This window comes from Ahaetulla prasina, chromosome 1, assembly GCF_028640845.1.
Source record: "Ahaetulla prasina isolate Xishuangbanna chromosome 1, ASM2864084v1, whole genome shotgun sequence".
In the NCBI taxonomy this organism is placed as follows: Eukaryota; Metazoa; Chordata; class Lepidosauria; order Squamata; family Colubridae; genus Ahaetulla; species Ahaetulla prasina.
In genome coordinates this window covers 279,125,667-279,140,854 of record NC_080539.1, presented here as the reverse complement: position 1 = coordinate 279,140,854, position 15,188 = coordinate 279,125,667, and positions in this window count along the sequence as shown.

Sequence of the window (15,188 nt, the reverse complement as noted above, 5' to 3'; positions counted from 1 at the left end):
GTTTGACAATAACCTATTATAAGTGTGTGTGTGTGTGTACACATAAATTTTCCCTCTCCACAAGACCACGTGAAGACTGGTAAAGACTACATGAAATTGATAAATACAATCCTGTTCTTGCTTATTCAAAAACAAAACCCACTGAGGTCTTTGGGATTGCCACCTCCATACTTTTGTGCAAAACTGTTTAAAATTCAAGCTGTATGAACGAGGGGGCTCTGGATATTTTAGATCCATGATGGCGAACCTATGGCTCGTGTGCCACAGGTGGCATGCAGTGTCCTCTCTCTGGGCACGCAAGCCGTCGCCCCAGTTCAGCTCCACTGCACATGCACATGCACCTCCCACTGGCCAGCTGGTCATCAAATCTCTGCCGCTTATGGGTGGGGATGGGACGCGTGCAGGGGGCTGTGTGAGCACATGAGCTGGGGATGGGGGTGGGGCTGTTTGCATGCACGGGGTAAGGCACATGTGTGGGGGCCATGCACGCATTGCATTTTGGGGGTTTGGGCGCGCACTTTGGGCACTCGATCAGGAAAAGGTTAGCCATCACTGTTCTAGACCATGGCTGTGTTGGCTGGGAGTTCTAAATGTTGATTTAATACATCTGGTGAGCCCTAGAGAGGACTGGGCTTTCTGACAGTTGTCACACAGCTTGACAATGAAACAAATTCCCCAGAGATGTGACAGGCTAGTGTCTAGCTCAGCCTAGACACCAGTGGTGGGTTTCAAATTTTTTCACTACCTGTTCTGTGGGTGTGGCTTGGTGGGCGTGGCATGGATTGGTGGGCGTGGCTTGGTGGGCATGGCAGGGGAAGGATACTGTAAAATCCCCATTTCCTCCCAATCACCTGGGACTTGGGAGACAAAGAATAGATGGGGGTGGGGTCAGTCAGCATTTTTACTACCGGTTCTCCAGAACTGGTCAGATCCTGCTGAAACCCACCTCTGCTAGACATCCACGTTGTCAGAGAGGCCTGAATTTGGATTCCTGCATGTAGCAGAGCCAAGTGATTTCCTTTCAACTTCATAATTGTATTCCGGGTCCCCCATCTTTCTCTGCATGTGTATATATATATTAGTAACGGGATACCGGAGAACCAAGTGAAGTGAAACATGAGACAATGTGGTGAATACATTTTATGACCATTGTATATAAGGGCTGTGATTTTATTTTAGTTATTTTTAATCTGACGCAGAAAGTTTCTCACTAAAAATATTTGTGGCAAGTCTTGGTTAGGCTGCAGAATGTTTTGGTTTCCATATAACTTAGAACTGTGGAGATAATTATGATAATTGTGAGAAAATCTTTGATTAATATCAAATAATGCATTCTGATCTTTTTTGTCTAAGCCGTTCCCAAATTCAGATGCCCTTGGGATAATATTAAAAACAAAATACCTTCAATGTAGTATCCAGGAAGTCCAGTATAACTATACCTTTTACATCCTGCACTGCAGTTCAGAAGCTGAATTCCACAGCTCCCAAGGGCCAGCTTATAGAGATACTTTGCTGTTTGATTTTGGCACAGTTTAAAGGCCTTGGCAGATGATCAAATAAAGGGCATAGAAGAGCAAGAGAAGCTTTAAGGAACTGTCTGGGCTGCTGCTACTGCTGCTACTGCTTTTGTAGAACAAAAAAAAACCTCCCAGAAATAAATAGGCCTATTAATTAATCATGCATTTCTGCTGTTTAACTTTTTATAACTCTACAAAATGAATTTTGTACATTCAATCCCCTGCATATTTGCTCAGACATTTATCCAATATATGTGCATAGAATTATAGCAAGTATGAGGAAGCTGTGACTCTCCAGATGTTGCTTATCCCAGAATCTTTGACCTATGATTATCATTGTTGGGCTACTGGGAATTCTAATTCAACATCTGACGGGCTATGGGATTGAGGATCCAGGCCACCCTTGGATTATAGCCATAATAGGACTGTTCAGTGAAAAACTTTATTTATTTTACTTATTCTGTCAACTCTGGAATGCCTTGGGATTTGTTTCTCCATTTCCAGCTTCTTGCAAAAGAACTAAACCATCACAGTTTATAATCTTAGCACTATATCTGAGTAAATAATACATCTTTAAAGTACCTTCTGACTCTCTTTTTCTTATTCTGAAATAGCCTTACATAATTACCCCTTTGAAAACTTTGAATAAATGTTTATTTTAAGATTAAAAATATGTTTTCTTCTATCTTTTTTTGTCTGAGGTCTTAAATATTAGTTCTTCGAAGTATTTAATTCATGATAGTATTTTCATGGCCTGAAACTATTTTGCCTAATCTGAAAGCCAGGTAAATATACAATGTATATACAAATATACAATGTAAATTAAAGGGAAACCTGTTAAAAATGTTCCTTTAGAGACAAAAGGTTATGTAGAGTTTACCGGTATCATTGTTTATTTAATTTTTCAGCATTAGGAATGCCCAACAGATATAACTTATATTTATAAGTCAATTATTTTCTTAAAGTTGGCCTTTAATCATTAGTACATCTTAATAAAGAATTCCTCTTATGTATGCCGGAACAAATTTTGCCATTGAACTAAATGAGTCAATGATACTTGACAAGTTCATTTTCAATGCTCATTTGGATAAAGGTATAACTTTGTAAAAATAGCCTTCTATTTTCAATTCACCATTCAAGTAAAAGATTGCTAAGCTGTTAACCAGACAAGTTGGAGTAAGGCTATTCAATAATATGATCTTTGCTTAACTTAGGGCATACCCGGTGGTGGGATTCAGCCAGTTCGCACCACTTCAGGAGAACCTGTTGTTAACTTTATGAGCAGTTTGGCAAACTGGTTGTTGGAATAAACCATTAGGGCAGAGAACCGGTTGTTAAATTACTTGAATCCTACCACTGGCCCTGCCCCCATCTATTCTCTGCCTCCCAAGTCTCAGCTGATCGGGAGGAAATGGGGATTTTGCAGTAACCTTCCTCTGGAGTGGGGAGGGAATGGAGATTTTACAGTATCCTTTCCCTGCCATGCCCACCAAGCCATACCCGGTAGTACAAAATTTTGAATCCCACCACTGAGCATACCAATGCTGTCATCATTTCTATTCTCCAGTTCTTCAAGAGCAGCTTGAAATGAAAACATGATCATTTTCAGTTTTTATTTATTTTTATTTATTTATTTGTCACAATATTATATGTAAGCGTAAGCATGAAATAACTATATGATATATAAGCATATATATAAGCATAAGTATAAAAAAGAAAAACTATACGAATTGGATACAATCAAAGGAAACATTAGGACAGGAACGGTAGGCACGTTTGTGCTCTTATGCACGCCCCTTACAGACCTCTTAGGAATGGGGTGAGGTCAATAGTAGATAGTTTTTGGTTAAAGTTTTGGGGATTTTGGGAAGAGACCACAGAGTCAGGTAGTGAATTCCAGACATTAACAACTCTATTACTGAAGTCAGATTTTCTGCAATCAAGATTGGAGCGGTTCACATTAAGTTTAAATCTATTGTGTGCTCATGTAATGTTGCGATTGAAGCTGAAGTAGTCTTCAACAGGAAGGATATTTTAAAAGATTATTCTATGAGTTAAACTCAGGTCATATCAAAGGCGGCGGAGTTCTAAATTTTCTAAACCCAGTATTTCTAGTCTGGTGGTATAAGGTATTTTATTGTATTCAGAGGAGTGGAGAACTCTTCTTGTAAAATATTTTTGTACTCGCTCAATTGTATTAATGTCTGAAATGAGGTATGGGTTCCAGACAAGTGAGCTGTATTCAAGAATTGGTCTAGCAAATGTTTTATATGCTTTGGTTAGTAGTGTAATGTTTCTGGAGAGGAAGCTACGCAAGATTAAGTTTACAACTCTTAAAGCCTTTTTTGCAATGTAGTTGCAGTGGGCTTTGGCACTTAAATCATTTGATATGAAAATTCCAAGGTCTTTAATGGGGTGGGGGTCATCTACAAGGTAATGTCCATCGAGTTTGTATTTAGTGTTCTGATTCTTTTTTCCAATGTGTAAGACAGAGCATTTGCTGGTCGAGATTTGGAGTTGCCAAATGTTTGACCATTCCGACACAAAGTCAAGGTCTTTTTGGAGGGTAGCCGTATTGTTGGTAGTGTTAAATAGTTTAACATCATCAACGAAGAGAACACAATTACTTATAATATGGTCACAGAGGTCATTAATGTATAATATGAAGAGTGTAGGTCCCAGAATGCTACCTTGCGGGACGCCGCTATTGACAGGAGCAGGATTTGATAAGGCACTGCCTATTTTGATAACTTGTTGTCTGTTTGACAGTAATGTTGTTATCCAGTTATGGAGGGGTCCGGAGATGCCATAGGATTTTAGTTTTAGGAGAAGTTTGTCATGTACCACTAAGTCAAAAGCTGTACAGAAGTCTATGTAAATAGCATTTATAGCTTTGCCTTGATCAAGATTTGTAGTCCATATGTTTTTGCATTGAAGAAGTTGTAAATGACAGGATAAGTTTTTTCTGAAACCAAATTGTTTATTAGAGAGTAGGTTGTTTGTTTCCAGGTGGAGGGTAATGGATTGGTTGATGATTGATTCCATTACTTTGTAGGTGACGCAGCATAAAGAAGTTATAGCAATCTTAAGAACAACTCTACAGTAGCTAAGAAAAGAGCCAGGGTTAGAATGAATCGAGTTTTTGCCAGTGTGAGAAATGATCAAACACAAGCTCTATAGACTTTGCTGTGGTTTCTGTTTCGGTTCCTAGACCCAGTGGTGTCCTATAAAGGAGAGAGACAAGAAAGAGGAATAATCAATTCTGCTATCACAATGCAAACTCTACCTGTTATGCAAAATTGCAGTGCAAATTTGAAACTATATTACTTGCGTCACATCATGACATCACAGCAGTCATATCTCCATGTTGACATCCAGAGGTCATATTCAGCCAGTTCAGACCAGTTCACCCAAACTGGTAGTGGAAATCACAGGGGGGGGCCATCCCACCCATGCCATCATATTTAGGCATGTTTTTGAGGCATGCACAGAAGGCGCGTGCGCAATCAAAGCACATGCATGGAAGGCTTGGCATATGTGTGGAAGGCAGGTGCGTGCACGAACCAGTAGTAACATAATGTGAAACCCACCACTGTTGACATCATTCTGGTTAGGAACTGATGCTTCTGCTTGTCATGAGATCAGACAGATTTGGAATTGATTCTAAACTAGTGCAGAGACCTCATGTGGAAGTAAAATAGTCCAAGTAAAATCTAAAATCAGCTTTGAGTTACATGTAAAGTAGGGATTGGAACAGTAATTCTTTCTTTTGGCCCATGTGAACCTATAATAAATATGAAAGCTATCAGCCTTGAAAAACACAGAGGAGCCAGCCGCCATCAGAACAATTGTTATTATGTTCATAATACCTCAAATATGCCCAGAGGAGAGATTCAGAATAGCTAATCCTGGATATTATGATATATATTTCTAATCCCATACTCTCTTTTGGGGGAGACATTTGAATCAGTATTGATTCCTGGTGACTGTCTGGAATAGTCTCTATAATTTTCCTCATGCCTAAAGTGGAATTCTCCCATTTCTAGCTTGGTATCTTTAACCACTACATCAAACCTGCTCTCTAATCCCTGATTAAAGGTAAAGGTTCCTCTCGCACAGACGTGCTAGTCGTTGCCGACTCTAGGGGGCGGTGCTCATCTCCATTTCAAAGCCAAAGAGCCAGCACTGTCCAAAGATGTCTCCGTGGTCATGTGGCCGGCATGACTCAACGCTAAAGGCACACGGAACGCTGTTACCTTCCCACCAAAGGTGGTCCCTATTTTTTCTACTTGCATTTTTACGTGCTTTCGAAACTGCTAGGTTGGCAGAAGCTGGGACAAGTAACGGGAGCTCACCCCATTACACGGCAGCACTAGGGATTCAAACTGCCGAGCTGCCAACCTTTCGATCGACAAGCTCAATGTCCTAGCCCCTGAGCCACCACATCCCTGATTAGGCAACAGTTAAAACAAAAATGATATAACTTACAATAATAATAACAGCAAAAATTCAGTACAATATGCTCATCAAATAAAACAAATCAAAGGTCTAGCATACGTATTGTTCAAAAGTGAAGCTCTGTGATAATAAAATTTTAGATATCTTCATCAAAACACAGAAACAGGAAAGTCATAAACAGATAAATTTTAAACTCCATTCCATCCATTTAGAGACATTGCTTCTTAATGGAATTGATTTTTAATGCATTAATGACTGTTGTTCTTCCTGAATTATAATACGGATGACAGAGTATTTCTTCTCATTTTTGCTACAATATGCAGTTTCAATTCTAATGTAATGCTAGATCTTTCATATAGTTAAGTGTAGTGTGAAAGGCACAAATCAAGCATTTCAAGAATTTGAATACTGAAATTCATTTACATGGCTCTAGTTCCTTCCCTATAGATGGCCTGTCCTCAGGGTTTATCCTTCCATTTCTCACATTCTATTCTACTATTATCCTACTTTTTAGAAAATATTAGTATTGGCTTGTCTGCTGTAACTTGAAACATAATAAACAATAACCATGTGAGTAACCTTGAAATAGTAAGCTAAAGGACACCTATAATAGTAAGGTTACTATAATAGTATAGTGTTGTGGTCCTCCAGCAGCCTGCAGACCTGGCAGTGGAGTCAGACAGTGAGGAGGCTGGGGAGGACGATAGGCCAGTCCTGAAGTCAGGGGAAGGCCCGGATGAGGACTCTGCATTGGAGGCAGAAATGGGGCCAGGGCCATCTGGGAGCAATGCACAGACTCCGGAGCCTCCAGAGGCAGACAGCAGAGATGCAGAGGAACAGGAGGAGCCTGTTCCTAATGCACGCATGAGATGAGCTGCCAGAAGGCAAGAGCAACTGAAGCAAAAAGGACAACTCAGGAGTAAGGCCAGAAGATGATTGGTCACTCCCATAAGGCTTAAAAGAGCACCAACAAGCCATTGGGTTCTTTGTGGAAAAGCAACGTTGAATTCCATTGCTTCTTGTCAGCGTCTTTTGAACTTCGTGGGTTTTTTGCCAAGAAAAGCCTTTGGCAGGTTACCAAAGACAGCAAAGGTTGGTGATAAAGCCAAAGGACTGTTTATAAAGAATTTGTTTTGGACTGTTTTAATAAAATAAGTTTGTTCAGGCCTGAATTGTCTTTGGTAATCACTACTTGGGCCTCAGTCACAACAAGTAGCCAATTCAAAGGAGATAAAACAAAGGTGGACAATGTATACAGAAATACTGTACAATTGAGCTGTCAACTTACAAGATATCTTAAAATATATTCCCTACTTAGAAGTATCTGTAGAACTGGAAGATGAAGTCAGATCAGCACTCTGGTCATTACCAAGTCAGAAGGCTACAGCAACTAATGGAATACTCACTGAATACAGCACTAGAAGAAGTAATAATAGGAAAGGTTCTAACTAAGCTATGTCAGCAAATCTGGAGAACAATCCAGTGACCAAAAAAGAAGCTTTCTGACCAATCCTCACATTTATAATCTTTGCATGTCTCTAAAGCAAAGAAAAGTAAGATCATAAACACAGTTGTAGTTTTATTTAGCAACTGCTTTGCTTAACAACCAAGTTGCTGGTCCTAATTGTTAAATAAGAACTGTCTGTATTTTGATATGTCTATCTCTACAAAGATCAGTATAGTGCAAGCTATATGATTTTTGCTGTGAGACTGTACAGAAACAAAAGTTGGACTTGGAAGAAGCAATATTAGAAATAGTATTGATGCTTTTGAACTTTAGTTTTGGAGAAGATTCCTGAGTATACTGTGGACTGCCTGGAAAAAAAATGGATCATTGATGAAATCAACACAGAGTTCCTTGCATCAGGCAAAATTAAATTCTGCTAAACTCCAATCACCCCAAAAATTATAGTTATGTTTCTCGCCTTACCTGTCAAAACAGATAGCATTTTTTTTATAAAAAGTTTTTTTATTTTTTTAAAAACATACAAACATAAAAGCATCATCCATTCAAATTCCAAATACAATGTGTCAGTGTGTGTGTATTACATTTTTGTGCAAACAAGAATTACATATCATTAATTAGTTTATTCCTCCATTTTATCATCAAATTGTAATCAAATATTTTGGCTAATCAATCTCTAATAATCCTTCTGGAACAATATTTTATCTTATTACCCTATTTTATCCATCATTTTAAAAGAATTATATCATTCAATAATTTTTAACCTATTAAAAACTACACATTTCTTTATCATAATTTCCCTTCTAACCATTGATAAAATAAGTCCCATACTTTATAAAATTGTTTATCTTCCTGTTCTCTAATTTCAAACATCAATTTACTCATTTCTGCACAGTCCATAATTTTCTTTATAATTTCATCCTGCAATGTCAATTTCTCATTTTTCCAATTCCTTGCAAATACAATTCTAGCTGCTGTAATTACATTCACAATCAAATATCTCAGTTCTCTACTATAGGTTTCAGGTATAATTCCCAACAGAAAGACTTCTGGTTTAAAGTTTATATGTTTCTTTATCATTTTCTCCAACCATGTATGTATTTTAGTCCAATATCTTTTAGCTTTCACGCAAGTCCACCACATATGGTAGTAGGATCCAGGTATCTGTTGACATTTCCAACATTTTCCGGATTTATTCTTGAATTTATTCTTGAACATCCTGGCTATTCTTACCAGGGTAAATGCCACTTGTAAAATATCTTATACAAATTTTCTTTATATGCAGTAGACATTGTCATCTTATAATTTTGTGTCCACAGTTTCTGCCATATTTCTAGGTCAATACCATGTCCAAAATTTCCCCCCCAAGCAATCATAGTCTCTTTCACTTGTTCTTCTTCTAATTTAATTTCTAATAAATAACTATATAACTTTCTAATTAAATTGTCATCCGTACCTGTTAAAATTTTAATTTTAATGTTAAAATTTTGGTCAAATTATTATAGAAACCTTCTATTGTAACGTCTTTATCATATTTAGAACGTATTTGCAAATATGAGAATCAATTCAATTTTATACCTTGTGTTTCTAGATCCTGAATTCTTTTTAATTCACCCTTTTCATTCAACAGTTCATTATATCTAACAATTTGTTCCTTTCTAAATATTAATGAATATGAGAATGCCTCAATCGTTGATACCCAAAGTGGAATTTTTAGATAGTGGTCTTGATTCTTTCCCAATTTAGTAATAAAGCCTCTTTTATAAAGTGTCTTCTAAAGTACCCTTGTATTTTTGCTTCTCCATACCACAAAAATGCATGCCAACCCAATAGTAAGTCATGACCTTCCAATGTAAGAATTCTATGGGACCGGTACGCTCCCATAGAGAGGGTCTCCTCAGGGTGCCGTCAGCCAAACAGTGTCGGCTGGCGACCCCCAGGGGGAGAGCCTTCTTTGTGGGGGCACCTACCCTCTGGAACGAGCTTCCCCCAGGACTTCGACAACTTCCTGACCTCCGGACTTTTTGCCGCGAGCTGAAGACGTACCTATTCTTCCGAGCAGGACTGGCTTGATAGGGGTTTTTAATTTGGTTTTAAATGGGGTTATTTTATATTATGTATTTTATATTTAAATTTAGGCCACATTGAATAAGTTTTTTAAATAGTTTTTATTGTAATATATTGTATTGTTTTTACTCGGCTGTTCACTGCCCTGAGTCCTTCAGGAGAAGGGCCGTATAAAAATTAAAATATTATTATTATTATTATTATTATTAATAATAATAATAATATTTCCTAAATTTATTCATTCTTTTATCCACATTAAGCTTGCAGCTTGATAGTATAACTCCCAGTTTGGCAGACCAAAACCACCTCTTAACCTTGCAAAAACAGATAGAAATTTTTATGAACCTTGAAACACAAATACAAATGAAAACAGGTAGTACATTAGAATGTATTTTGATGCATACTTAGTGCAATTTAGAGCTACAGCATTGAAACTTAGAACGTAAGTTCTAACCACCACAGTAGTCTACTTCATTCTCCATTCTAGCAAATGGAATGAAGTGGTGGCCCTTGGATGGATAGATGGAGCTCTTGCCTCACAATCAAGAGGCTATGAGTTCGATCCTAGCTAGTAGTGGATATTTCTCTCACTGGGTACAATGAGAAAATATCTGCTGCGAGTTCCGCGTAGGCATCAAGAAGGGCATCTGACCAGTAAATGCTCAGCTCCATTCAGTCATCCCGACTCCACCCCAATGCAAATGATTACAGAGTCATTAAAATAAAAAAAATCTCCATTGTAGAAAAAAAAGACTGTTTTAATCATATTGAGCTTAAGATAAGGTAGTTAAGGTTATGTCTGTTGGAGAGGTATATGAAGGATTCTTAATGTACACAGACAATAGTGCCCTGATTGAGCAGAGCTATTTCATATGTAGATTGCCATAGGTTTAGTCTGTAATAAATTTATGCATGATGAAAAATCTGTTTGCATAGCTTCTGATCTACTTAGCCAGCATGATGATCAAGGTGTAAACTCCAAGGAGAGATGGGGCTACTTATGAGTTGTTATGACAAAAGCATCTCCCCAGCATTTGGAGAAACGGGGTGCCAGATACTCCTTTTTCCAGTGGCTGATTTGTTCAATGAAAGGAGGCCGTGGCCCACCATTTCCTTAAGTTTCATCTCACCTATGAACAATACTATAAGAAGCTTCCATTTGCCCTCCTAATTGCTGCATTTATGGTTAACACAAATGTTTCATTAATATTATAATGCTCCTCTTAATAGGGATGGTTAAGTTCTGGTATTAGGAAGCATTTCCCAGATTTTATCTTAATGGTAGAGAAGCTAACTAAGGCTATAGGAGAGTTCTCTCCACCCTTTGTGGTATGTTTACTAAGCAGAGTGCTCTGTGCCTCCCCTTGATGATCGTAGCCAGCCACATCAAAATAACCTGTTTGTTCATAAACAGATCACAGCCAGGCGAGCTCAAAGCCAATCTGTTTGAGCTGCTGGCACAAAATGCGCACCTCGTAGCAGTGTCATTCACTTGGGAAGCCCATCCTCCATCTATTATTAAGGGGATGGAAGCAATCTTCCTGATGTCTGAGTGTATGTTCACAGCTGTCTGGCAAGTGGAGGGCCGAATAAGCCACAGAAGAAACATCACTTCAGCCGGCAGCTTGCGGGCTGAGTAGCAGCAAGTCACTATTTATCCCTGTCAGCAGCAGGACCTATTAACTATTTTTAATGAATTACCACTGCTTTTACTTTTGCCATCAGCCCTGACCTTCACCATTTAGAAACACATGGTTTGTCATAAAGGATGGTCCACAACAGAGAAACCTGAGAAAGATTCTATCACGGCTCAAACGACAATATCTATCACTAAAACAAACTGCTCATTCTAGCCGAAGAGACACTTTTATATATCATAGGACCAGTCTTCCGTATTCTGAAATTTACTGCTCTCTGTTTGCTGGGTCTCTCCTCCCCTTTGCCTCTTTCCCCTCCCTCCTCTCTTAAGGAGGCCAAGCAGCCTTGTTCACTTAATACTTTTGATAAACTTCTACTGACAAGGAGGTTGATTAATGATGGTTAAAAGAATTGAATCAAGAGTCAGAAAGACAGAGCCAAAAAAAAAATCCAGACTGCTGGGTTGATAGAAACAAGCCTCTCTACAGAAATATATGATGGACCCTCCTTTTTGCCATGCCAAGTAATTACTCACACAGGCCTGTTGTAATAATTCCTATTACAGCCAAAACGGAAAAGTCAGTAACTCACAGCCCTGGGACAAGGTGAAGGCAAGGCCAGAGTAGCACAGATCAATATTTCATTTACTCACAGAAGTTAGCTTCTATCCCTGTATCAAATTCTCTTACACAGAGTCATGAAAGAAATGAGGTTTGTTGAAATACACCCAATGCTGGACCCTCATTTCCTTGGGGGTGCTCGTAAGCTAAGCAGAACAACAAAACCTTTCAGCAGAACACCCAAGGTCACTCATTACTTGCTTCTGTTGGAAAATAAAGTGCCATTAGCCTGATATGAGTAATGTACATCAATCAGTTTCAGACCAGCAAAAATATGTTTGCAGCTTGCAATTGCTGCTGAAAATGAATGAGCCGTGTTAACAGTTTCTGAGCAGTTTGACAACTGTGAAATATTTTTACCTCTGGCATTATCATTCCTTTCAAAGTGGTTTCATTATAATATCATCATTTTACAATCAAAACAAAACACGTGTCCCTTTTTGATTCATTTCCTTTGTTCTCTTTACCTTCAAAATATGTTAAAAGCAACCCACTATTATTGTTTCTGGACTCCCAGTATTGAAAGAAGCTTAATATGGGTAATTGATGTTTTTGTTGCAGATTTCCAACAGATAATTTGTAGGTTTCCCAAATTTGTATTGAAAAAGAACTGGTAATTGTTCTTCAGTCATGAGTGGTTTTTAGTATGAAGACCAGAAACTTCTTTCTGCACAAAGAGTAGGTAACCACAGGTCACTTTTAGTTCCCAAGCAACTTTAAACAGATCCTAGCAGCACCACCACCCCCTCCCTGCCTGTCCTCTCAACTGTGCTATCAAAAGTCTGCCAAACACACTGGTATGTTTTATTATTGCTTTAAAACAGAACTGAAATAATCAAGAGCGTGTCATATTTTTCAACTTGCAATTTCCAAACACTAGGGGTACTCAAAAATTGTGACATGCCTTGGGGATTGTAGCTATTTTGGTTACTTTAATATAATTTAGATGCACTTGGTAAGTAACTACATAATATCATAACTTTTTAACATTTTGTTTGTTTCATAAGCATGCTAAATCTTCAAAAGTCAGGAAGTCTCACCATCCTGCTGATATCATAATATTTCCCATGGACCTTAATTATCCATCCCTGTAATTTCACCCCTCCCAAATCTGATCACTTTGGATCTGTGTATTTATAATGTTTAGTATTATGGAAATAGGAGGGAATTCTCATGAAGTGAACCTTTTATGCTTGGATTAAGGCTTAACTACAACTTAATTTAGTTACAGGCAAAGCAGGGCAGGCCACGATAATAAGCCAATTAGAGGTGAAAAAGAGGTTGAAGAGCATATCAAGCTGTTCTTCTCTCCAACTATCTTGTCCAAAGTATTGACCTGGGCATGATCTGTCAATTACCTAAGCCTGAGCCTACTGGGGAAACACTTATTAATTTTCAACTGGGTTACTGGGTCATTGCCTGTTTCACTACTGTTGCTAGAAGCTGCTGAGTTTAATACAGTATCTCTAAGGAATGATTTTGCGGTCTCATTTTGCTCCAGTACATAGTCACTTCTCCCCCAACCTTTCCGCCCACCATGACCAAATTTATAGTCAGAGAAAGAGACAAATACCCTAATCCTATAGACAATACGATGAAGATGGAAAAGAAAATCCATCTTGTTGGTTGTTTCAAGCTGGTAACCTGCCTTCCAGAAACAGAGGACTGGAACTTCTTATTGTTGCATATTAGGTTTTTATTTTTTGTAAGCTGCCCAGAGTCACTAAGAATGAGTGGGCATCCATATAAATTTTCTAAATAAATAAAAAAAGAGGTATAAGACAATAAAGCCAGGCTATGCGAGCAGTAAAAGTTTCACACACCGACAGAGGTTTGTTTAAATATGTTTTTCAAGAAATTTGCTTCACAAAAATATAATGATTAGACTAAATCAGAATGCCACAGGCATAATTACCCTTTCATATATACAATTAATATGTGACAGGAGAGGTTGTTTGCAGTCCCAAATATGCTTGCATTTTGTACTGTTTGGTGCTATAAAATATAACTGTCGAAAGATGTTACAAAGACTATTAACTTACTGTTAAGATTGGTAGTGCACCACATGGTACTATACAGAGTAAAGGTATCTCAGCCCTTGCTTCTTTTGGACATACAAAAATTTTGATCATTTTAAAACTGGGGCAGAATTCTAGAAACTATGAACCAAGGCTGGGAAAAAGATAAGGCTAACATTGTTCCCCACTAGTCACTGATTAAATCTGGGAATTTCTAAAAGCAGGGAAGTCCAGGAAATTGGAGCAGAGGAGAGCTCCCTCCCTCCGTGTGCGTGTGTCTCTTTCTCTTTCTCTCCCTCCCTCCCTTCCTCCCTCTTTCATCTCTCTCCCTCTCTTCCTTTCATCTATCTCTCTATCTCTATCATCTGTATCTGTTTCCAAGAAACTTAAAGAAAGATACATAGTACTCCCATAATCCTAAAAGCTTTAACCAAAAACTTTCTACTATTGACCTCACCCCATTCCTAAGAGGACCATAAGGGGCGTGCATAAGCGCACAAATGTGCCTACCATTCCTGTCCTATTGTTTTTCTTTTCTTCTTCCTATATATATATAGATGCTTATACCTCCCAATATTTACTCATATATATGTTTATATACTATATAATCTTTTTATATGATGTTGTGACAAAAATAAATAAATAAATAAAATAAAAAATAAAATACTCCTTCTATTTCGGTTGGGATAGAGTGGCTAATCCAAAATCACCCAATGAACTTGTTGCTGACGGCAGAGTACAATCGGAGCCTCCCTCTTCCTAGTCCAACAACTACACCATACTGGCTCTGTATTTCTGGAAAAAAAAATCTCAAGTCTTCAGACAGAAATTGCAGTAGATTTAATTTTGGGCAGATATATTGTAAAAGTAGAGATACTGTAAAGTCAAGCCACATTGTCCTTTGATTTATTCTTCTACACAAGCTAGAGAAGCTCGATGTATTTCAGAATTTGACCGTACTCCATTGTTTCATTGGGCATGAAGACACTTTCATTTGTCCTCCTCCAGATTAAAGGCCACCCAATTCCACAATGACTCTGGATGGCCCATACATAAGAATAGAAAATAATAATTACTATTGCTAATAATAGGAAATAAAAAATGGTCTATTGGTACTGTATAGTTTTATCTTTTTAATATTGTAAGCCACCGAGATTTACCCTGTGGTAAGATGGGTGGCCAATAAATTTAATAAATGAATAAAATAAAGAAGAGGACCTATGTATCTGGACAAGCCACATATTTATACTATAGCAAAAAACCAACTGGGACTTTGCAAGCAGTATAGGCCATGTGCTGCAGAGGTCCACTTGAAAAGTAATCAAAGCATAAGTGAATATGAATTCTAGTTTGCAAACTCCAGTTGTCCTGGCGACAACTTCCACCTGCTTTTCACCTGCTATAG